This window comes from Acinonyx jubatus, chromosome B4 (genome assembly GCF_027475565.1).
Source record: "Acinonyx jubatus isolate Ajub_Pintada_27869175 chromosome B4, VMU_Ajub_asm_v1.0, whole genome shotgun sequence".
Taxonomy (NCBI): domain Eukaryota; kingdom Metazoa; phylum Chordata; class Mammalia; order Carnivora; family Felidae; genus Acinonyx; species Acinonyx jubatus.
The window spans coordinates 130,179,005-130,203,433 of record NC_069387.1 but is presented as its reverse complement, the minus strand read 5'-3'; positions in this window follow the sequence as shown (position 1 = coordinate 130,203,433).

Below are 24,429 nucleotides of genomic sequence, written 5' to 3'. Positions count from 1 at the left end.
AGGGGTCCCAGTGAGTTAGCTGCAGAGCTGGGGGCCGAGACCTGGTGTCCTGCTCCCAGGTCTGGGTTCCCTCCCCACCGTGAAGCTCCTTCCTCTTTTCCCCACCTGACCTTCTAGAACTTAGACCTGGTGCTCGGCACCCCGCACCCCGCCCCTTCCCCCCAGTATCTGACCGGTATTCGAGAAGGTGGTCCGGTGTGCTGAAGAGAAACTTGCAGCAGCCGGGGGATCTGGGCTGAAGTCCTCACTGTGACCTGGGCAAGACCCCCACCTTCTCTGGTTCCAGGTTCTTCGATGGGCCTTTGGAAGGAGCTCTGTCTAGGGCGGCTCTGGAGAGCGTGGGGTGGGTCAGGGTGGGCTCCCTGGTGGGGCCTGGGTCGAAGCAGCCTTGGGGAAGGGTGGCTGCAGCCTATGGGTCATTTCCCAGGGGACACTGGAGTCTTGCCCCCCTCCCCACCAGCACTGGCCGGCTTATCATTGTCTGTCTCAGGCGGTTCTTCCGAGCGGCTCCTCAGATTTCAGCCTGGAGTTTGTGATAGTGGGATCGTGGGGGGACCCGGGGAGGGGGGAAGGTGGGTGGCCTCGCTGCTCGTAGGGCTCCGGCACCCCGTCTCCCCTGGGTTATCTCCGTCTGGGACGGGCTGGGAAAGTGAGAAGCTGTATTATCTCCTCCACTTCCCTCCGGAGATAGGGCTGCCTCAAAGCGCTCTTGTTCTGGCCCCCTCACACCCACTGGCCCCCCGGGGAAAGCGGGGAGGCACCGTTGCAGCACCGAGGCCACGGCGGGGGCTGCTGAGTGGACTGAGCCCGGGGAGGGGAGCCTCGGGGGTTTTCAAGCCCCTCCTTCACTCATTCACCCCATACTCACTGAGCACCTACTATGTGCCAGAGCAGGGGAGAGAGTTAAAGTGGTTCACATCCAGCGTGGCCCAGGCACTGGCCAATCAGGTGACTGGGAGCGGGGGAGGAGGGGGGCGGTGCCCGACCGGGGACCCCCTTCTGGGACAGGGGGTGCCCACTAGGTGCTAGTTCCTGAGGAGGTCCGGGGGTTCTCAGGGGGATTTGGGCAGGTGGGGGGCACGTGGAGGCCTAGAGCAGAGGCTAGATGTGTTGATTTGGGTGTATTTCAGGATTTTCGCCGCCTCTAAGTCCTGGTGACTCCCAGCCTGCAGCGTCAGGGGGAGGAGCCAGGGGCGGGGCTGAGACCCCTGGAGTTCTGTAAAATGGGTCTGGGCGGGGCTGGCTCTGTAAGGACAGTTGCTGTGGACGCGAGGTCCTTCATGCTGGCTGCTGCAGGCCCCACGGCCCGTGCCCATCGGGCTGACCCGATGAAATCGCTGCTATGGGCCCGTCTGTGACAAAAACGACAATTTCCCAGGCTCAGGCTGCAGTGAGTGCCGATGAATGTAGGAATTCATGTTTCCTAGCCTCCTTCTAGGTGCTGGGGACACAGCAGGGAGCAAGATTGGCTGGGGGCCCACGTCCAGTGGGAAGACGGGCCACGGCGGGCGCGTGGTGGCTGGTGGCTCCGAGGAAGCGTGACACACAGGACAACAGCTCCCCTCCCCCCCTCCCCCCAAGGATGACCGTGTAGCCTGAGCCCTGGAACCTGTGACTGTGTCACCACACAGGGCGAGAGGGACTTTGCCATTGAGGATCTTGTGGTGGATTATCCAGGTGGGCCCAATGTCATCACAGGGTCTTTATAAAAGAGACACATTGAACTCTACACTTAAAAATGGTTAAAATGACAGGGGTTCCCCGGGTGGCTCAGTCGGTTGAGCGTCCGACTTGGGCTCAGGTCGTGATGTCACAGTTCGTGGTTTCGGGCCCCGCGTCAGGCTCTGTGCTGACTGCTGGGAACCTGGAGCCTGCTTCAGATTCTGGGTCTCCCTCTCTCCCTCTCTCTCTCTCCGCCCCTCCCCTGCTCATGCTCTGTCTCTCAAAAATGAGTAAACTTTAAAGAAAAAAAATTTAAGTTTTAAAATTTTTTCTAAGTTTATTTATTTGTTTTTGAGAGAAAGAGGGAGAGAGAGAACAAGCAGGGGAGAGGCAGAGAGAGAGGGAAAAGAGAGAACCCTAAGCAGGCTCCCCAGTGTCAGCACAGAGCCCCATGTGGGGCTCGAACTCACAAACCGTGAGATCGTGACTTGAGCCAAAACCACGAGAGTCGGGCGCTTAACTGACCGAGGCACCCAGGCGGGTTTAAAATGACAACTGTTACGTTAGATGTATTTTATTACAATTTAGAAAGTTAGTAACGCGATCAACCCCAAACCAGAGACTTGCACACTTTAAATGGCGGAATTGGATGGCATATGAATAGTGTCTCAAGAAAGCTGTTTGAAAAAACCAAGTGGAGAGACGTTCTACAAAACACCCAAGCAGCACCCCTCAAGTGTCAAGGTCAGGAAAGCCTAAAGAACGTCCCCTATGGGAGCAACAGAGGTGTCATGAAGGCCAAATGCCCCGTGGGATCCTAGACGCGTTCTGGAACAGGGAAAGGACATCGGCGACAAAGCTGGTGACATCTCAATAAAGTCTGTGCTTTACAGGGTTGTATCCCTGTTCACGTCTTCGTTCTGATAAATGCAGCGCAGTTACGCGGGATGGAGTGTATGGGAGCTCTCTGAATGATATTTATGACTTCTTTAATTTTTTTAATGTTTATTTTTGAGAGAGAGAGAGAGAGACAGAGTGTGAGCAGGGGAGGGGCAGAGAGAGAGGGAGACACAGAGCCAGAAGCAGGCTCCAGGCTCTGAGCTGTCAGCACAGAGCCCGACGCGGGATTTGAACCCACGAACCGCGAGATCATGACCCGAGCTGAAGTCGGATGCTCAACCGAGCCACCCAGGGGTCCCCAAATTTGTGTTGTTCTAAGCGGCCACGCTTGTGGTAATTAGTCGCAGCGGCCACAGGAGACTCCTACAGAAGGTAAGGGGGCACCACTGATGGGCCTTAGAAAGGGCACGGCGTGTTCTTGAAGAGCTTTACGGACGTTAACTCAGTTCATCTTCAAACACCCCTCTGCAGAGGGATTATTACCACTCCCATTTTAGATGAGGAAACAAGGTACAGAGAGGTTAAGGAACTTGCCCAAGGCCACACAACTGGAGGTGGCAGGGTGGGATTCTCAGCCAGGCAGGTGCCGGCCCTTTGCCTGTGTAGCCGCTGCCCTCACTGCCTGGCTTCGCCTTGTATGTGAATTCTGACCCCACCCGGTCGATGTTAGACCCTTTACAGAAAGGATTTGGTTCCCTTCATAACTACCCTAGGGGCTAAGATGTTTTTGTCATTCTCCATTTTACAGGTGGGGAAACTGAGGCCCAGTGAGATGGGGGCCCTTGCCTGAAGTCACAAGGGCCAGGCTGGAGAGGGGTCCCCCACGAACGAGGCTGCTGCCTCCAGCTGGGGCCTGGGCCGCTCTCCTGCCTCAACTCCACATTCCCTGTGCTTCCAGAATGGAAATGGCATCCTCTTGTCAAATGTCCCCACACCCCTGCATGCCAGAGGCTGAGGGACATCCCGGACCCATTGTTCGGGCCAGGAAGCTACCCCCTTCCTCAATGGCCAAGGGAGGCGGTCTCTGGGGGGAAAGTTCCTTCCCAGAGAGGCGAAGGCCCGGGGAGCAGACCCTGGTTGGGCCCAGGACAGAAGACACACGCTGGTCCTTTAAGGGAGGAGCAGGGGTGGGGGCTTCAAGCCAGGGTCTTTTCTTATGAGAAACCTTTTCTGGGGGACGGGGGTGGACCCAGGACCAAGGAGGCTGGTGACAGCAACTGGGGTGGGGCTAAGGGGCTCTTGTTTAGGGGATGGCCTCCTCCCTCTCTGGGCTCGGTTTTCTCTGCTGTATAGTGAGACAGAGGGGCAGGGGCTCTCTAAGCCCCCCACGTCCTGTGAGCCCGCAACCCCCTGGGTGCGTGTTCCCTTGTCCCTTCACGACACAGTGAATGCTTACGGGGGCGTCCGCGCCAGGCCTGCTTCTGCTAAGTCTCACAGTGATGGTGAGCCAAGCCCTCCACTCCCGTGTGCTTCAGAGGTGAGGAAACTGAGGCACAGAGAGGTTAAGGAATGCCTGAGCTCAGCCAGCCGGTGAGCGTGAAGCTGGGATGTGCCTGGGAGTCAGACTGCTCGGCAGCCCAAGACGCCAGCCACACTCGCTGCCCTGGGTCGGGGTTCACTCTCCCTTTCTCTCCTACCCGCCCCCCAACACCCCCGCTCCAGTAGCAGAGGGTAGGGGGGTGCTGGATCAGCGGTTGGGGCTTGGGGAGCGAGGGTCTTCTTGTGGGAACTGAGAACGCGGACGTTGCCGACGCTCTCGTCTCTCCTTGTCCGGACGAGGGTGCCGGAGCCAGCTGCCAACCCTGCCCTGGGTCAGGGGGGCTTCTTGGAAGAGATGGCGTCTCAGTGGACAAAGCCTAAGCATTAAACAGGTAAAGGAAGGGGGAGAGGGCATTCTGGGTGGCGGGGGGGGGGGAACCTCAAGATCAAAGAAACGGAAAACCTCCAGCCTGACGTTTCACTTCCAGCTCCCAGGTGCCGTTGGGAAAAAATGCTTGCAGGGAGCCCGTCGGACCTTCCCTGGCAGGGCTGTTGGCCTGCGGGGGCCTCTTGGGGCCAGTCTTCCCCACTGGACTGTCAGCCACATGCGGTTAAGGACTTGCACTCAGGCGCCCGACCGTCCCGCTCAAATCCTGCCTCTGTCACTCTCGGCTCTGTCACCTGGCCCCAGTGACTCCGCCCTCTCGCAACTTGTCTCCGTGTTCCTCCCGCCACTGGTCGTAGAGTTGAATCCTTCCAGCCCGGCGCGCGTCACAAAAGGCTCACGGACTGCATGTGTGCGGGAAACGTAACCAGGGCGCTGAGCGCAATGTGGGGTGAGGTGGCCAAGTGGGGTCTGGGTAGCGGGGGGTCCCCCGGCATGGCCACATTAAAATTCTCCCAACTTTTAAGGGGAGGCCACATTTTATTTGATTATTTTATATTGTATTTTATTTTTTAAATGCTTACTGTTGAGCCAGAGCGAGCGGGGGAGGGGCAGAGAGCGAGGGAGACACAGAAGCCCAAGCAGGCTCCGCGCGGTCGGTGCGGAGCCAGGCGTGAGGCTCGAACTCACGACCTGTGAGATCATGACCCGAGCTGACATAAAGAGTTGGACGCTTAGCGGACTGAACCCCCCCAGGCGCCCCGGGGAAGGCCAAATTTTAGAAAACAACTTGGGGTCGAGGAAAACTGGGCAGGAGGGGCTGCCGGATGTCCCCCCTCTCTGCCTTCTCCCCAGCCCAAGATTCTGATATGTAAATAAGCACCTCGATTTGCGGACGGCCAAGTCCAGAGGCAGGGGAGAGTATAGCCTGCCTGCCCTCCCCCTGCTTGCTCCTTCCCTCCATGCCTTTGGGGTGGAATCGTCTTGAGGGAGGGGGTTTTGCCTGTTTTGCTCACTAGAGTATCTCCAGGGCCTACACCTGCCCCTGGCACACAGTGGGTGCACCTTACCTGTGGAATGAGTAAGTGAATGGTTAGAGGGCTCGTAAAGACGGAGGTAGACGAGGTACAGAGGAAGGATGGCGGGTGTCCCCGACTGGCTCAGCGACCGTGGACAGTCCAGGTCGCCTCTTGGGACCTCTCTTTGTTCATCCGGAGAGTGGGTGCAACTCAGGAGCTTTGGAAAGCAACTTGACCGAGTGCGCCACAAACGTGTATGACTCACTGACCCGGTCATTCCATTCCATGCCAGCGCAGGAGATATCCCTAAATATGGAAACAAGAACAGCTTTCGGTACCTTGATCTACCAAAATATATTATTGATGATGTTGGAAAACTGGAAATAGCGGAGACGTCCAACAATAAGGGACTGGCTACATAAACTGTGGAACTGCCTCTTGACCAGATATCAGGCAGCCAATGAAAATGGAGCTCAGCGAAGAGGAAAAAGAAACGAGGTTCCAGAGAGAGAACCAACCAGAGAAGGGCCCGTGCTCTAACGGCAGGTCAAAAAAGGCAGGATACCACCGTTGTGTTTTTCTTTCATTACACAGTATGATCTCAGCCATGTTTAAAAAAAGTCCCGAAACAAAAAACTATGGAAGGAAATACATCAAACCCTAACAATGATTGTCTCTGGATGGCGGGGCCGTGGGTGGTGATTTTTCTTCCTTATTTTGACTTTTCTGCATTTTTCAGATTTTCGTAAGCGAACGTGTATCGTTGCTCTTACAGTGAGGACGTTAAGCAGGAGAAAGAATTAGAACGTGGGGGTGAGCGTTGATGCTAAGATCTGCCCGGGGCTCTTAGGAGGTCAGACTTGCCGCCTGGGCAGCCGGGAAGTTTCTGGGCTTGGGATTGGCAGCCCAGGTGTCAGAGCCACGGCTGCCCGCGTGACCCCGGGGCAAACCTCTCTGCCCCTTGGCACCCCAGTGGTGTTACCTGTCAAATGGGGCCTGGTCCCCTATTTCCCGGGGCTGTGGCAAGAACAGGACAGGAACCAGGCCCTGGAAGGCCTTCGGGAATTCCGACTGAATGCACAGGAATTACCAGTTCATTCCCGGTTCCCGGGAAGGCCAGTGGCCTTTCAGGCACCTTGGAAAGATGTCAGCATTCTTGTCAGGAAGCCCCTGGGAGTATTTTTGCACCCCCCCCCCCCCCCCCGCCAGGTACAGATGTTCCTGACTCACTTTGCAAAGTAGAGCTGGGGTGATTTCCAGAAATGTATCACCAGGCAGAGAAGGAGCACAGCTGGGGGTTGGAGTCCTGGGATCTGGTCCCCGCTCTTCCCTTACAGCCGTGTGACGTTGGACGAGTCTCTCAACCCTCCTGGCCTCGGCTTCCCTGATGCCACGGGCTCTGGACACAGAGATCCCTAAAACTGCTAAACTCTCGCTGTTGAACCCAGGCCATAAGGGCAGGGACCCTGGAGTCTGAGAGGCAGCCCCTGACAGCCTGGGGTCCCCAGAGCCTCCCCTGGGTGACCGGGGTCTCATTTCTTTCCCAGAGCCCCGACCTGCTTCAGACCCCTGGATTTGGGGAAAGAGCTCTTTGCACACGAATGCGAGGGGGCCTGTCTGTCATCCCTGGCTGCTGGGCGCTGTGCGGTGTTCGCCACACAAGCCAGGAGATGATTGGCTGAGGGACCCAAATAACTCTTCACTCGTTCATCCATCTACTGAGATCCTTCTCAGTGCCAGGTCCTACGCCTGGCCCTGCGGGATAAGGGTGAGCAAGACCCATCTGCTGCTTATAACTCAGGGACTTCCAGGAGGAGGTGACAGCTGAGATTTGGTCAGAGGGAGGAGGGAAGAAAGGGTGTTCTGGGCCCGGGGGACGGCTGATGCGCGGGGGAAGCCCCGAGGTTTCTGGGAGGTTGGCGAAGGGGAAGGAGAGGAGGCTACGAGGGTCCGATGCTGCCGGGGCCGGTGGGTGGGTGAGGGGGGAGGCAGGCAGGGAGTCCACAGGGGGTCGGCCACTGACTGCCAGTCCCCGCTGGGAGACTGAGGCCCACCCCCGGGGAGGGGAGATCCAGTTGAGGAAAGGATGTGGTTCCTGACTTCCTGGGTCACAACGGGAAGGGGAAGTGGGGGTTGGGCTGGGTGGCGCTGAGGTCACAAGGCAGGAGGGGCCACCGTCCCAGCAGCGCCCCAGCCGTGGCACCCCAGCGATGGTCCGGGAGGCTGTTCTGCAAGTACTCATCTCCCAGAGGCGGGAAGGGGGAGAGGGAAGTGGACCCGGCTCCCCGGGCCTTCTCTGACCACAGCCCCCGGCTGTCTTCCTCACTCACGTCTTCACTGGCCTTGCTGTTTCTCCAAGTATCCAGCTCATTCCTGCCACAGGGCCTTTGCACCTGCTCTTCCCACTGCCTCATAATGGCTCTCGTGTTTTAATCAGGTACCTCTTCAAACGTCACCTCCTCAGAGAAGTCTCCCGACACCCCTAACCTGCACTGCCCCCTCCCCACCCACCTTTCCTGCCCCAACACCACTCGATCGTTCGTTATTGCCCTTATTACCGTGCGCCACTCCGTGCCTGTGTGCTCCCTTGTTCATCCTCTGTTTCCCGTCCCGGGAGATAAGCTCTGGGAGGACAGGGGCTTGGTCGATCCGTTCATCACTGAATCCCCAGCTCCAAGCACAGCGCCTGGCACGCATCAGGCCCTCAGCAACACAGCACCAACACACGGCCCTACGGGGAGTAACGTATTTAATGCTGAAAACCCCGTGGGGAGGCAGGGGCTAGTCCTGGGCTGGTGGGGCCTGAAGCTGAATAATCTTGGGACCTGTCAGGAAAACACACACGGTTAGGAATATAAAATAGGAATTTTCCACGTGCCCTGGAGGTGCTGTGCACAGGAGCGGTGCACGTTCGCTTTCAACAAATGAGTTACCCTCTCTGGGCCTTAGTCTCCTCATTTGGAGCACGAGGATGCGCCCTGAACCGGCAGGAGGGTGGCCCATTTCGAGGGACTCGATGCCCCTCCGCTCGCCCGTCAGGGGTTTGGGTTGAGTGGAAGGATTCTGGACTCATTCGTTCACTGAGCCACTCATCCATTCATTCCAGAGACAGCTGAAGCGCGACCACGTGCCCTGCCCCTGAGGACAGAGCGGTAAAGAACAAAGTCGCGGCTGGCAGATGACAGTGGAGGAGGGCAGCCAACGGAACATCGAGATACAATGGACCAGGAGGTGGGAGAGCCAGTGGAGAAAAATAGAGCAGGGAGAGAATGGGGAGTTTCGGGGGCACGGTGCTGGTGGGGAGGCCTCACCGAATCGGTGACAGCTGAGCTGAAAGCTGAGGGGTGTGAAGCGCGCTGGGCAGACGTGTAGGGAAAAGGAACCTGAGGCAGAAGGAACAGCATCAGCAGTGGCCCTGAGGAAGTAATCGCTGGCTGAGTTTGGGGACCAGCTAGGTGCAGTGAGCGAGGGGAGGGGGGAGAGCTGAGGTCAGGGGGCAGACAGTGTAGGGCCTGTGGGTCACTGTCGGGACTTGGGGGGAGATGGGAGCCACCGGAGGGCTTTGAGCGGAGGTGTCTCTGCTCTGCAGGTTCGCTCTGGCTGCCGTGTGGAGAAGGGACTGCAGGCTTGAGGGCAGAAGGAGGGAGACCAGTCAGGAAGCTACTGCAAGCATCCAAGCAAGAGATCATGGTGGCCTGCATGAGAGTGAGAAGGCTCATGGAGGCGTGAGAAGGCACGGAGGCGTGAGAAGCAGTTGGATTCTGGATTGTTTTGAGCATCAACCCAACGCGACTAGCAGCGGGTTGTGTTCCAGGGAGCTACTGGCGTGTAACAAACCCAAACTGGGCAGCTTAGGACAATCAGAATCATTTTACTATTTGTCATGGTTTCCGCAGCTCGGGGATTTGGGCTGCGTTTGGCTTGGTGGCCTGGCTTAGGATCTCCTGTGCATTGCTGTTGGTGGCTGGAGCTGGGACGGCGGGGGGGGGGGGGGGGGGGGGGAGGGGGCAGTGGTGTGAACTGGGACGGCAGGCTGAGAGCGGTGTGAGCTGGGACGGAGAGGGGGGGAGCGGTATGAGCTGGGATGCGGGGGGGGGGGAGCGGTGTGAGCTGGGATGCGGGGGGGGGGAGCGGTGTGAGCTGGGATGCGGGGGGGGGGGAGCGGTGTGAGCTGGGACATCAGGGGGGGAGTGGTGCGAGCTGGGACGGCGGCAGGTGGGGGGGAGCAGTGTGAGCTGGCTGGGCGTCTTTCTCCCCCTCCGGTACTGCCAGGGCCTCTCCATTTGGTCTGTGGGGGCTCATTGTGCTTCCTCACAGCATGGCGGCCCAGCGCTCTGGAAGCAAGTGTCCCAAGAGAACCAAGCAGAAGCCACGCTGCATTTTCTGACCTAGTTCGGAAGCCACAGAGCGCTGCTTTTGCAAATGCAAATGTATCCAGATTCAAGAAGAGGAGCACGGGAGGGGCTCCGCGAGCCTGAGCTTCCCCAGTGTTTGCCCCACTCGGTGCAGCCCGGAGAGGCTGTCTTCCGCGGGGGACTTGGAAACAGGCACTGAGCGGCCCACCTCGTGGCGTCCGTCAACCACACGCCACCTGCCTGGGCCCGGGCTGCCCTCCTTGCGTGTGCCTGTGTGCGTGCGTGGGTTCACGTGCGCTCGTGTGCGCGCACCCGTGTGCTCAGTGCCTGTGGGCGCATCCCTCCGCCAGCCAAGCGGTGAGGGGCGTCCCAGCCTCCCGCCAGCTGCTCCAGCAGGAAACCTTGCCTTGCCCACCACAGCCGGAAGGTCATCTGGTCCCGAGAATTCCCCTCCAACCTAGTTATCGGGATGCCCCCCACCCCCTTGACTTTTCTTGGCCACGCCTGTCATGGTGTCCTCCGCCCTGCTGGGTCGCCGGGTCCCTCCACCCTCCTCGAGCCCCCTCTCCAGAGCTGCGTGGGCAAAGCAGACAAAACCACGTGGCAGGGGCAGACGAAACACATACGGGAAACCTCACAGGCGCCGATGCTCTGGGGAAAAGCAAAGCAGCCTAGGGACCAGGGGAGACCAAGCCCGTTTCGAGGTCCTCAGTGACCAGTCCCCTCCCTACTGTCCCCTCCCAGAGGTCTCCCCTTGAGGCTGTTCCTCAGCAGCCCAGGTGGGGCCAGGCTCTGGGGTGGGGTGGGGTGGGGGGCGGGGCTGATGGCCTGTGCTTCCACATGACCAGGTGAGGACAGGGGGACACACTCCTGCTCTCATTTCAACAGCAGGATGAGGGGACATAAAGGGTTCCAGGTCCTTGGGAGCACGTCCTCGGCACACACGTGCTCCAGGCTTGGGCACACACACTGTCCTCGGACATCAGTGCCCATACCGGGCCACTGGACTCGGGCTGGCGTGTAAATCCACACCCCGACTCTGGTGCCTGTTTTCTTTTTGTGCACATTCTCCAGGACGCACTCTCCGTGCGAACACACACATCCATCGCAGGTACGATCAGGATCACATTTTACTGGTGGGGAAACAGGGGTGCTAAGGGGTAGTTACCATGCCCCAACTCTGCGACTGAGAGCAGAGAGCTGGGATCTGAAGCCAGGCCGTCTCTGGCTCTGGGGTCTGGTGTGTGAGGCTCTCCGTGGAGACCACCAGGTGTTGGGGACACCTGTTTGCAGTGTCTCCTGCTCGTCAGCGGCCCCTGTGCCCCAAGTGTGCACAGCAGCTCAGAGGTTATCAAGCCCTCTCCCATCCTGAGGGGGGAGTAGGGCGGGGTAATTCTCCCGGGTTGATGGAAGAGGAAATAGAGGGAGGAAGGACAGTGATGGTCTTGCTCAAGGTCACACGGGGGGCCGATGGCAGATCCAGGACTAGACTCCACATCCCTGGTCTCTTGACCTTGTCCTGCCCTCCAGGAGTGTTCAGCTGCTGGCCACTGCCAGGTGCACCGGCCTCCCGCTGCACAGACTCAGGACTTTTCTGACGAGCTGTGAGCCAGGGGAGGTGTCAGCACATCCCTGGCACTGGGCAGGACGGGAGCCCTCTCGAGGAGGCAGAATGTCCGGCCTGGTTTTGGGGGGTGGGTTATGGGGGCAGAGGAGGAGTCTGAGAGGCCAGACGTCCTGGGTTCCGAAGCCACTCTTCGGACCGGCCCCCTGCAGGGGAGGAGGGGCCGAGCACCGCAAGCGTGTCTCATCCGTGCCTGTCTGACGGGGGCGGCTCATCCCAGCCAGAGGACAGGCACTCTAGAATCTGGACCATCCCCCGCCTCCCAGAGGGACAGCAGTGTCAAGGCCAGGGACGAGGGGAAGTAAGCAGGGTACCTGTCTGGGACGAGGAGTGTCGGCCCAGGAAGTGTGGCTCCCAGCCCATCCTCGCTCGCTCCGTCCTCCGTAGGAGGCTGTGCCGGGCCAGGCATTGTTCGCAGGTTTAAAAATAAAGGCGTCTTGGCCTGGGCCCTGCTGGCAGAGGGGCGGAGGGGGTGGCCCTGCCCCAGGCCTAAAGGGCATCTGGCTGGAAAAAGAGGCCTCACCCAGCTTCACCACCAGCATGGCTGGGAGCGTGGGGGGTCCCCAGAGAATCGCCAGCCCCTCGGCGTCTGCCACGAGAGAGGCAGGCCAAGGGGGCTGTGGGTGCCGGGCGCCCCGTCCTCGCTCCCACCGCTCAAGGCTGCCCGGCCCCCTCACCAGAAGCTTCCAACAACCTCGGGCCACTGGGGAGACACGAGGCTCCCCCACAGCACCCTCTTTCCCCCACCGGCTGATAATACTAACAGTGACCGCTGTGTCCCAACAGCCCCGGGTGGGGAAGGGATTGCTACTATGGTACTGTTATTAGTACCCTGAAGCAAATGAGAAAATGAAGGCTCAGAGAGGTTTAGTAACTTGCCCAGGGCCACAGAGCCGGCCAGTGGAAGAGCCAGGGCTCAGACCCAGGTGGGTCTGACTCCTGAGCCAGGATCCTCACCAGGTCCCAGGCCCTCCCCCTGGCCAGAAGAGGCGAGAAGCAGTCTACTTCTAGGTGGTCAGGGAGGGAGGCAAGAAACAGATAAGGAGCTGGAGTGTGCCAAGGCCTGGGGCGGGGGTGGGGGCGGGCTGGTGCTGCTGTTACCACATTCAACTCTTTCTTTTTAAATGTTTATTTATTTACTTTTGAGAGAGGGAGAGAGAGAGAGAGAGAACACGCGTGCTTGTGCAAGCGGGGAAGGGGCAGAGAGAGGGAGAGAGAGAATCCCAAGCAGGCTCCGTGCTCAGTGCAGAGATCACCACGGTGGTGGCGCTTGAATTCACCATGAGATCATGACCTGAGCGGAAATCAAGAGTCGTACTGCGGGGCGCCTGGGTGGCTCCGTCGGTTCCGCGTCCGGCTTCGGCTCCAGTCACCATCTCGTGGTTCGTGGGTTCGAGCCCTGCGTCGGGCTCTGCGCTGACCGCTTGGAGCCTGGAGCCTGCTTCGTATTCTGTCTCCGTCTCTCTCTCTCTGCCCCTCCCCTGCTTGTGCTCTCTCTCTCTCAAACATAAATAAACATTTAAAAAATTAAAAAAAAAAAAAAAAGAGTCGTACTACGCTCAACGGACTGAGCCACCCAGGTGCCCCAACCATATTCAATTCTTACATAGGGGGGATTGTCTCCATTGTGTAGATGAGGAAACTGAGGCCCAGAGAGGCAGTCGCTGTCGAGATGGGATTTGAACCCAGATCAGCCTCAGCCTCAAACCCTTTTCTCCACACTCCGCGTCTGAAGGGTTAATAGGAATCTCCAACACAGAGCGCTGCCTCCCCCCACCCCAACAGGGTTCAAGTATAAACCAAGAAGCGCTGAGGGTGTAGGTAGCTGGAGGGGAAGGGCGTGATGGGGGGCACGGTCGCTAGGGAAACAGCTCCCCCACTCCAGGAGAGATGAGCCAGCAGGCGAATAGTTCGGGGAGCCCTGAGGGGGGGCTCTAGTGTAGTGTAGATACCCCCACCTGAGCATGTGACAGGCAGGGCCCTGCCCTTCCCCGGTGGTGGCTCATTGCTGCCAGCCTCCCATTCCAGACGAGATCCGGTGTTCCCCCGTCCGCCCCCGAGGCCTCTGCTGAGGTTGGCACACCGGTGTTGGCACCGGAAAGCGACATTCCAAAGCCCCCCCCCCCCACAACTCCCTGCCAACCTTGGATTCTTGGCAGAGCAGGGGGGGAGGGCTGCGGTTGGGGAGGATCGTGGGAGGGGCCAGAGTCGGAACACCTGTCCACAGGATGTGGGAGGAAGCGGGCCAGAGAGGGGCCAGACCCCACCCCGTCCCCCAGGAGCTGTGCCTCTCTGGCCGGGTCACCGGCCCGGCAACAGGAGCCTGGGCTGAGGGCGGTGTCTCATCAGAGGTGGGGTTGGCGAAAAGACACATCGTCTTCAGGTGGCAAAGTTCCTCTTCCACCTTCTATAAAAGGTTTTCCAGGCAGACTTCCCATTTGCTGTGTGACCTTGGGCAGACACAGGCTCTCTGAGCCTCAGAGACTCGGGAGAGGGCCAAAGCAGGTAAACCTTGAAGGTGCCCTCCAGCAACCGGTGTTTAGTACCCCAAGGTACTGTGACTTCAGTCTCCTCCCCGGGCTGTCTGCTGACCCCTGGCCACACAGCAGCCCACAAATCGTCTTAAATCTGAGTCAGGCACCGGCTCCCCTGCTCATCACCCCGGGGAAGGGCACCTCCTCTCGCTCGGGGAATACTAGCGACCCCGACTTCTTCCCCACCTGGCCCCTGCTGCCTCCTGACTCCCTCCTGGGAGTGGACCCCTGGCCTCCAGACTGCCCCAAACCACCTAAGTGTCTTCTCTCCTTGGAGTCTGCCCTCACCCTCTTCTGGCCCGGAGGGCTCAGCCCCACCCAGCTCTTCGAATAGTTCTTTCTGGTCATCCAAGACTCGGCTCAAATGTCACCTCTCCGAGAGAGGCCTCCCTTGACCCTTTCTCTAAATCGGGGCCATCCACCCCACCGGGGTTTCGCCATCAGGTCCTCTCCAGTTTATTTCCTTCAGAGCATCTGGTAGGACGAAAATGATCTTGGTCATTCACAAGCTCATCGGCCTCCTTCCTCTATCCTGCCCGCTCCGAGGGGGCAGGGTCCCCTCCTTCCCGGGCGCTGGGCCCAGCCTGCAGCCAGCGCTCGGCCAGTGGGACAACCAGGCCATGTCGTGTGTCTTCCAACATGCCCAGGCCCCTGGTGCCTGGCCATGTGCTTCTTGCCCGGAAGCTCTCCCGCCCCTCCCTCGGGGGGTCGCTGCTAAAAAGTTCCTGCAGACTCAGCTCTGGGCCCAGCAGCCCGAGAGGCAGGCGAGGCGTCGGGACAGGCAGGGAAGGAGGGTAGACCCATGGCCCCTACCCCCTGGCAGTCCACTCCCCAGGAACAGGAGGGGAGCCCTGGACCTGGAAACCCCCAGGCCCGGCTGCTGGGGCAGGCAGTTCCGGGGTGACCTCATCGCCTTGAAAGGAGGGCAGCAGGGGCAGGAAGCAGAGGACGCATCAGATGGGCTAAATTTAGAGCGTTTGATTCAGCTCAGGCGGGACAATATTCCTGGAGTCCTCATTGTTTGCGAGGGGCCAGAGGGCAGGCTGTCCGTTGAATGGCTGGGTCTGAGCCATGCCAGGCTGTCTGGGCAGGCAGAGGTGGGGGGGTGGGGTGACCTGCCCCTTGCTGGGGGAGAAGCCAGGCCAAGGGTCCCAGGCCAGGCTCTGGAGCTGCTGCCCTTGGGATTAAGGCCCGAGGCGGGAAGGGAGATGCCTCATAGATGAGGGAGGGTCTCTGGGTGATCACTGCTCAGCTGGGGGACCCTCACACCCGAGGGTCCCACTAACGGACAGCCATTAGCCCCCGTCCCTATTCTACCCTTGTACAGTCCGGGAGCCTGAGGCTCAGACCCAGGAACCGAGCTGACCAAGGCCACACAGACGCCGGGTGTCCTGACTCGCAGCCTGGGTCCGCGGCAGTCACCTGAGCCCGAGCCCGCTGCCCTGCCGCCGGGACACCACGACACCAGGACACCAGGACACCGGGACAGGTGCTGTGGGCCCTCATCCCGGCAAAGCCCTCACTCTCCGTGAGGCCGGGCAGCTGCGGGGGGACACGAGAGGAGGGTGGCTCCGCGTGCGTGCGCAGGCTCCAGAACCCGTTGCCATGGCAACCCAGGGTCCAAGCCTGCCCGGCTCTGGAGGGGAGCCTGAAGCCCAGGCGAGCGGGCAGGGGCTGGAGCTCGCTTCTGACCCTGCCTGCTGGCGCCCCGGGGACCGGCCCCGCACACGGGCTAGGCCAGTGGTCCCTAACGGTGTCCTGCTTCCCTATGCCCCACCTCATGCCCACGCTGTGGCCAGGCAGCCAAAGGAGGGTGGGGATCGTCCTCCACTGAGGGCCACCCCGGGGGGAGAAGGCACCTTTTCCCCCACCTCGCATGCTGCGACTCCTTCCCGCCAGTCCCACGGGAGCCCAGGGGACTCCTTGGGGCACCTGCCTTGGAAACGGGGGACGGGACTCGAAGTCCCAACGGACCCGACCTTCCCACTGATGTGTTAACAGGCATGGGGAGAAGGCCGGGCGATGCTCAAGGTGGGCCCTGTCCTCTTTCCTCTGCCCAGCTCCGGGAGGGCCTTGGGAACGAAGCCCAGGCCCCCTCCCCCCACCCACAGGTCCAGGTGAGTCACTTGAGGGTCCGAGCCGGGATGAGGCTTGTCTGACACCGTTCGGTGGGGCTGCCGTTTCTCCCGTCCTCCCCGGCCCTGCCCCCGGCCGGTCCCCACGCACCAGACCGCCCCCCTCTCCCTGGAGCCCCACTGCCCTGCCCCGGGCGGTGGCCCAAGGCTGCTCACGGCTCCTCTTGATTTCACATCATGACTCATGTTATCATGTTCTCAGGAGCTGAGTAACCACCTGAGTTATTTATATCCTGGCTTAGCAGGCTTCCTTCCCTCCTCCCAGAGCTCAGGCAGGGAGGACTGGGAGGGGGGCGGGGAGGAATCTGGGAGAGGGGGGGATGTGGACTGGGAGAAGGCAGCTGAGCACCCCCCCCATATCACCTCCCCTGGGGTACCACCCCCGTAAAGCACCCAAAAATAACCGTGACTATCCCAGCACAACAGGATGGGCCTAGATCTATGGCATCGATGTACAGGTGTTACGATGGTTTGGGGAGGGGGGAGTTCCTTTCCCGAGCGAGTCACCACGCTGGAAAAATAAAGAAGGAAAAAGCTGAAATTTTTTCCTTCCATCAAAACAGGAAGGAGCCAGGGGAGGCGGGGGGGGGGGTGGATGGGGAGATGACGGGTGGGGGCTGAGATACATCCTCCGCCCTGTGGTGGTCTTCAGGGAGGGGAAGCCCCGGGGCACCTGCACACAGGGCCCACCGGCCCGCGGTGGGCATCCCTGGCCGCCCAGGGGTGTTTTCATCCGCTCCCTCCAGGGCCTGTGTAGGTTCATGGACACATTCACACACACCGCACACAGACCCGCTCGCTCACCCCCACACGCCCTCGCCAGATCCCACAGGAGAAAAGATCTCACTCTGGGCGGCTGGGACTTGGGAAGTCTGTCCTCCTGACTTGTTTGTGCTTCCCTCTCCTTGAGCACTGTTCTGGGAGTCCTAAAACTTAAGCTCACATCTGACTTTGCTCTAACAACGACCAGCAGGGTGACCTTAGGGAAGTCGCTTCTCCTCTGGGCCTCAGTTTCCCATCTGTAATATGGGTATGGTCATTCCTATGCTGCTTCCCTCTGGGGCAAACGATGGAAATGGCCTCGTCCAAGGGAGGGGTCTTGGAACCAGAGCTCCCATTTACTGAGAGCTCTCTGTTTGCGGAGCATCCACAATTAATCGCTAGATTAATGCCATCACCAAATGTGCCGGTTCCAGAATTACCCTCATGTCGAGCCCAGAGGGCAGGGACTCACCCAGGGTTACACAGCTGGGGTGTGGTGGAGGTTGGTTTTGAACTCTGGGCTCCTCTGTACTGTTCCATCCAAGAAAGAATGAAAGAGGTGCCCTCAGAGTCCCAAGAAAGAGAAGGAGGAGGGGGAAGAGAGAGAGAGAGAGAGAGAGAGAGAGAGAGAGATCTAGCTTCCCTGGCCTTGTGTTCCACCTGGGACCACTGTCTTCGGTCCAGGTCTTCAGCAGGGATGTGCCCTGGTGGCCAGGGAGCATTATGCCCACTGTTGCGCTGGTTAAGACGATTAGTCACTCCCACTGGGCTGCCCTGTTTGCTTATTGACTTATGTAAGCACCGCCCGAGGCTGTTTGTACAGTTGTCTCGGTCTTTCTGTCTGTCTTCCACCTGCCTGCCTCAGCCTGTATGCCCCTCAAGGGTCGGGGGCTCCAGAGAGGTGAGCTGGCAGTGTAACACCCGATTCTTTGTGAGGACAAGTCCGGGGTCCCATGCAGGGCATGTCTGCGTATACTCCCCACACGCAGGTTGGGCCGGGACCCCGTTGTACAGATGAGGACACTGAGATCCCCCAAGCTCAACGCTGCACGGGCCCAGGACGGCCACTCCAGGGGCTGGAGCTCTGAAGCCCATGGCACTGGTTCAAATCCAGCTTGGCTAACCCCTGATCACGTGAGTTAGGGAAGTCATGTGATCTCCCCGGGACTCAGTTCTACTGTCTTTAAAATGGGGATAATACACTTTGTTCTCCCTAGATTGTTGGGTGGTTCAAGGGAGTTGGTGTATTAGTTTGAGCCGCATGAAATCACACTGCTTGACCATTTTGACCTAGTCCTTATTTTTATTTTGTTTTTTAAGTTTATCTATTTTGAGAGACAGAGAGAGCAAGCAGGGGAGGGGCAGAGAGAGGGGGAAGAAAGAATCCCAAGCAGGCTCTGCCCTGTCAGCGCGGAGCCTGACATGGGGCTTGATCTTGTGAACAGTGAGATCGTGACCTGCCCGAGCTGAAATCAAGAGTCGGATGCTTAACCGCCTGAGCCACCGAGGCGTCCCTAGACCTACCTTTTAGATCAGTGCTTCTCAAACTACTGTGCACGTGGGTCACTGGGAGTCTTCTTAAAATGCAGATTCTGACCCAGGCAGGACCGGTAAGAAAGTGGGTGAGAGGGGCGCCTGGGTGGCTCAGTTGGTTAAGCGTCTGACTCTTGATCTCAGCTCAGGCCACGATCTCGAAGTTGGTGGGTCAGGCCCTGCATCGGGCTCTGTGCTGTCAGGGCAGAGTCTGCCTGGGATTCTGTCCCTTCCTCTCTCTCTCTGCCCCTCCCCTACTTGTGCAAGTGCTCTCTCGCTCTCTCTCTCTCTCAAAATAAATAAGTAAACTAAAAAAAAAGAGAGAGTGGGTGAGATGTGGTTGGAGAGGAGAGGGAAGGGTGCACACGGAGGGGGAACATCACAAGTAAAGGTGTGGCCTGGGGTAAAAATTAGCCATCTCTGTAAACCCCAGCCTTGCCCAGACCCTTCTCTCATACCCACCCGCTTCCTTTCCTTTCCCACTGCACACACTTCCGTGGTCACTGCCCTGGGGTCCTTCCTCCGGCCCCCAGCCCCCAAGCAGAAGAGGGCCAGGAGTCCCTGGAGTTGGCAGAACCGTCCCTCATTTCTGTCCCTGACTCACTGTGTGATCTCGGGCGGGTCACGTGATGTCTCTGAACCTCAGATGTCCCCTCTGAGCACCCTTGGCTTGTTCTGCAGCGGCATGGTCTTGAACACTGATGCTGTGTCAGACTTTCTCCCAAAAGAGGGCTGTCTAATGGCGGTGGGAGGAGATGGGGACTCGGGTGGCAAGCTGAAGGAAGGGCGGGGGCAACGACCATCCATAACCTGCCAATTGTGTCTCCTTTCTAGCGGCCTCCCCTGCCCAGCGTCAGCCTGCCACGGTGAGTGACAGAGCGAGGAGGCTCCTACAGCCAGGGGTCCGGCCCAGCACCCACCAGAGGGCCCTGCCCAGATGGGGGTGGAGCGAGGCCAAAATCTGTAGGTGAGTGAGGGCAGGGCCCAGATGAACTGGGCGGCTGCGTGTCATGTCTGCCCAGGTTCAAACTCCACCTCTGCCCTCACTCATCCACGACCACGCAAAGCTGTTCTGGGCCTTGGTTTTTCCATCTGTAAAATGGGGGTGAAACACCTCCTCTCTCGTAGGCACGTTGTGAGGCTTGACTGGTTGAATGCACCTCAAGGCCTGGGCTCATTTTCTCTTGGGAATAACGAGGACAAATCTGTGACTCTTACACCGTGATTAGCTTCCCATCCTTTGGACAGGCCCGTCGTGTTTCCTGCAGTTACAAATACCTTCCTCCGGAAAGCTGGTGGGGGGGGGGGGGAATCTGTGTGCTGTGGTACCCCCATCGAGGGGGACTGCCCACTACCTGCCTGCCCCTCTCCCCCCTGCCCTACTCCAGTCAAATCTTTGGAACACAGCGGCAAGGACATCCCGATTTGGAAAGGGCTGGCTAACCCAGATCTGGTACACATCCTCCCATCTGTGGGTCCTCCGGGCCCACCGCCTCCAGCCCTGCCGGCTTCCTCCACGTAGCTCACTTAATCTGTTTAATTTTCTGCAAGGAGAGCGACACGAAGCGCTGGGCAGCTCTCATCCAGGGCACGCAGGGAGGCATCACATAACGGGGAGAGGGCAAAAGCGTGGGCTTTGGCATCACAGCTCTGGATTCAAATCCCGGCACGGCTGCTTCCTTGCTGTGTGACGCCGGGCAAGCTGGTATCCCTCTCTGAGCCTCAGTGCCCTACACGATAAGAGCACCAGCCCTCCAGGCAGTGGCTTTGTTCCGTTGCTGACACTTGCTACATTTTCCTTGTTCCAGTTAGCTCAGGCGGAGTGCTTGGCCCAGGGCGGATGCTCTGTAAGTGAGGTTCACGGTTACCCGAGGCCCAGCATGTGGGCAGCAAAGGGTGCGGTAAGGACAAACCTTCTCTGGGGAAAGCCGACCAGTCCCAGATCCCGGGTGGGGTCACCTCCCAGCCCACTTGGGGGGAGGGGGCTTTGCTCCATTTCCAGCCAGCTTCCAGGACAGGTAGATCTGAGCTGCCCCGTCCAAACATCCTCTTCCTCGTCTGGAGACTAGCGGAGCTAAAAATGCATCACTCAGCCCCAGGAAAACAAACACCGAGCTTCCCTTGCCTTTGTATACAGGACACGAGGCCCAAGGCGGCAGAGGCAGTGTGCAAGGATCCTCCAGGCTGCCCTAGGCCTGGGGGGGTCTGTCTGTCTGTCTGTCTGCCTTCCTGGGTCTCTCTTGCCTCCCCGGGTACAGCCACAGTGGCCAGAGGCTCACCAGTGTGTGGGGGTCTCCAACAGAAGTGGCCGGGGCCCTGTGTGAGGACCTCCTCCCCTCCACGTGACGTGCCCGCAGCCGTCCCAGCCCTGGGCTCCAGCCCTATCTCTGGAGCTCACAGGTGGGTGTGTGCGTGCGCATGAGCCTGAGGCTTGGCGTATTAACAATGATCATCCTGGTAACTAACCAACGTGCGTGCAGTGCTCACTCCGTGCTTTCAACACTGAGGATGTGTTAACTCCAGGAGGTAATCGCTATTGGTATCCACATCTTACAGATGAGGAAACGGAGGCTCAGAAAGGTGAAGTAACTCGTTCAAGGTCACGGGCTAGGAAATGGTTACAGCAGGGTTCGAACCCAGGCAATCTTTGATGGGAAGGCGAGTCCCTTGTCCCCTGCAAGCCTCAGTTTCCTCACCCATAAAATGAGCACCAACGTACCTCCCTTCCCCGGGTGAGGGTGGGGGTGGCAGCAGGCCAAGGGCAGGCCAGGGAGGGGGTCTGGGGGAGCTGACTACAGCTACATGGTGTGGGGGTAGATCGTGTACTCTGCCATCATACGGCCTGGGGCTGGGGCCTTAGGCCATTTGTGGCTTGGCCTTGGACTGTCCCCAGTTTGGAGCCTGACTTGCCCCACCATCAAGCTGGGAAAGCAAACTGGCCTGGCACAGGTCCTCCAGGGCTCTCTCGGGAGAACGGGGATGCCCACTCTGCACTTGAGGGCCCAAGTCTGTCCCCGGGAAGGAAGCCAGCTCCTTCTTTGGCCCTGGGCCCCTGCTCCCAGGGTATGAGATGCTTTCGATGGAGGAGAACTTAGATTGCTCTAGACACACAGTCTAAAAAGCCCTGGCCTTGGGCAGACCCCTCAGCAATTAGCTGAGGTTTTCTGCTCGGCTCAGACATTTCAAGGGGGTGTGTGGGGGGGCGGTGAGAGTTATGGGGTGTGGCCCTCTGCCCACATGACCAGCTCCCAGACCTCCCAGAAAGCCTGATTCCTCAGGGCCCCAGTGCCAAAGATGGGCTGGGATCTTCCCAGGTCTGTGCATTCGGGCTTAGGGGCTCATCTTACAAGCCCCCTCCCCAACTCTTTCCACCCCTCAGGCAGGGCCTGGCATCTTTGCACCAAAAGGCCAGGACTCAAGAGGAAGAAAGAGGCAAGATTTTTACTCACTGATCCATTCTTTTGCAGACATTTATTGAGCAACTGCTGTATTGTGGGAGCTGGAATGAGGTCCTCGTTCACCTGGATCTCAGTCTAGTGCTAGATCGATAAACGGGCAGTGACAATACCACGGGGCACGTGCTGTGGGAACCGAAAGCCAGCACCAAGCCCAGGGGGCTTCCTGGAGGAGGTGCTAAGTGGAGTCTCATAGGAGGAAGAGGAGGAGGTGTTCTTTAGCGAACTGCTTGTGTGGAAAGACGCCCACGCGGTCATGGCGGCTGCAAGAAGAAGGTACAGGAAAGGGTACATGGCATTCAGACCAGGTGCCATGTGGTCCCTGCGGCCTCTGCTATCCTGTCCTGTCCTGCCACTTCTAACAGTGCACAAAGACATCTGGATTGTCCCGAGTATGTCCATCTCACTCGAGAGCCTGGGAGGTCCCAGAGTGCCAGCCCCGGGTCTCCTTTATTACATTTCCACCCAGGGCTGGCATACAGTAGGCGCTCAGTGATGCTGCTCCCAGGAGCCAGCCCGCTTTGCATCCCTTCCCTGAGGCTGAGCTGTGCGCTCCCTCCTTTGTGCCCCTACGGCCCTTCGTGTGTCAGTCAGAACTCCTATGGGCACAGCCCCGTCAGCCGGCAAAGCCCTTGTATGCATATTAACGCGTTTGGTGTTCACAACAGCCCTGTGTAAGATGTGTCATGATTATCGTCGTCAGCCGTCCCCTGCCAGGAGGCAGCACAGCATGGTGGCTTAGGCGTGAGGGCTCTGCAGCTGGAACACGTGGGTTTAGGTCCAGGCTCTATCGCTTACCGGCTGTGTGACCTTGAACAAACTGCTTAACGTCTCTGGGCTTCAACCTCCCCATTTGTAAGAGAGGAGTTAACATCCCTCGCAGGAGCACTGAGACGCTACGTGCAGCGTAAGAACACTGCCTGCTACACAGTCACCTCAATAATAACGGTACCTATTCTCACCTCTTTTATAGACAAGGATACAGAAGATCAAGGGCAACATCACCTAGCGGCCCCGTGGTTTTATCTCTAAGTCTTTAGGCTTCCCGTTTTGTGTTCTGGGATTATCTTCGCACCCCACCCCCCAATCTCCCTTGTCACCCTGTCTCCTAATTTATCTGTTTATGCATCTGTCTGGATGATCAGACAGATCTTCTATGATCTTCTGGATCGGGACTCCTCCAGGCCAGAAGCCCGCGTTAGCGTTGCGCTGTCCCCCCCCATGCCTGGAACAGCGCCTGGCTACCAGGGAACAGTCAAAAATCTGTGTTGAAGGAACGAGGCACTCCATGTGCCAGGCGTCGTGCTCAGTCCTTCCAGATGGATCATCTCATCGGAGCCTCCAGACCACTGTATGAGGTAGTTAAAAATTCTGCAACCATATCGAGGTACAATAAACTCTGCACGTATCAGTTCTGACATGCGTATATCCCCGTAAACTCATCATTACCAGCAAAGCTGACAAACACTCCTATTGCCACTAAAATTTCCCCATGCCTCCTTGAAATCCTCCTCTCCCTCCAATAGGAGATTTATTTCCAGTTTATAGTGGAGGCAACCACGGTAGTGAGAGGTTAAGCTTCCCAGGGACACTTGGACAGCAAGGGGCCGCACCGGGATTTGAACCAAGGTGACCTGCCCGCAGCCTACCTCTCGGCCACTGCTGCCTAGGTGGTACCGGGCGGAGGGTGGGTGCTTGTGGCTGTCTGTAAAGAGGCCCGTCTGGGAAGTCCTCCCTCCTCTGTGCCACCCTCGCTTAGGTCCAAGAAGATGGCTTATGAAGAGACAGCGGGGTGCCTGTCTCCGTGTCCGAGGTGCGAGGAGCAGGCTGGCATCCCAAAGGGATGTGTGGGGTCCAAAGGGCAGGCGACGGGGACATTGCAAGGGGACCGGATAAAGGTGTCCTAGAGCCAGGAGCCGGGCGATGCAGGGAGCCTGCGGGTCCCGTGGTGGGTGCGGGGCTTGGCGTGCGCGCGTGTGACTCTGTGACTGTGACCGTGTGACTGCTGAAGGCAGGGACACGGCAGGCAGCTCTCGGAGGAGCTGGGGGTGGAAGGCGTTAACCGTGTGAATGCTGGCGTGGGTGCCCCCTGGGTGCCCCCCCCCCCGGGTCCCCAAACCTGCCGGCCTAGGGCGGAGTAAACAGGAAGGTGGCTGCAGGAGCCGTGATGGCCGCCCTGCAAGGATGCGGCAGGGTTGTGGGGATTTGTGTGACTTTGCAGTTCAACAAATTCAAACCCAGCCAATGCTGGCAGCGCCCGTTGTGTGCCAGGCAACCAGCTAGGAGGCGGAGACACGGGCCCAGCTTTCAGCTGAACGGTGCCGGCTGTGGGGTTGGTGCTGCTGGCTTGGGGCTGGGTGCCTTTTGGCCTCTCGGGCATGAAGTCCTCGCAATAACCCTACCCCGCTTGGAGACTAGATGGAAGAGCACCGAGAGGAAGTGACTTGCCCAAGGTGACCCAGCTACTCAGCGCCAGGGCGGGATGCGAACCGAGCTGCAGAGCCGGAGTGCTTCGCCCCCTATGCCCGTGCCGGGATGCAAATGCCGTCCTTGGGGCTGCGGGTCTGGAGTCCTGGCGGCGGCCCT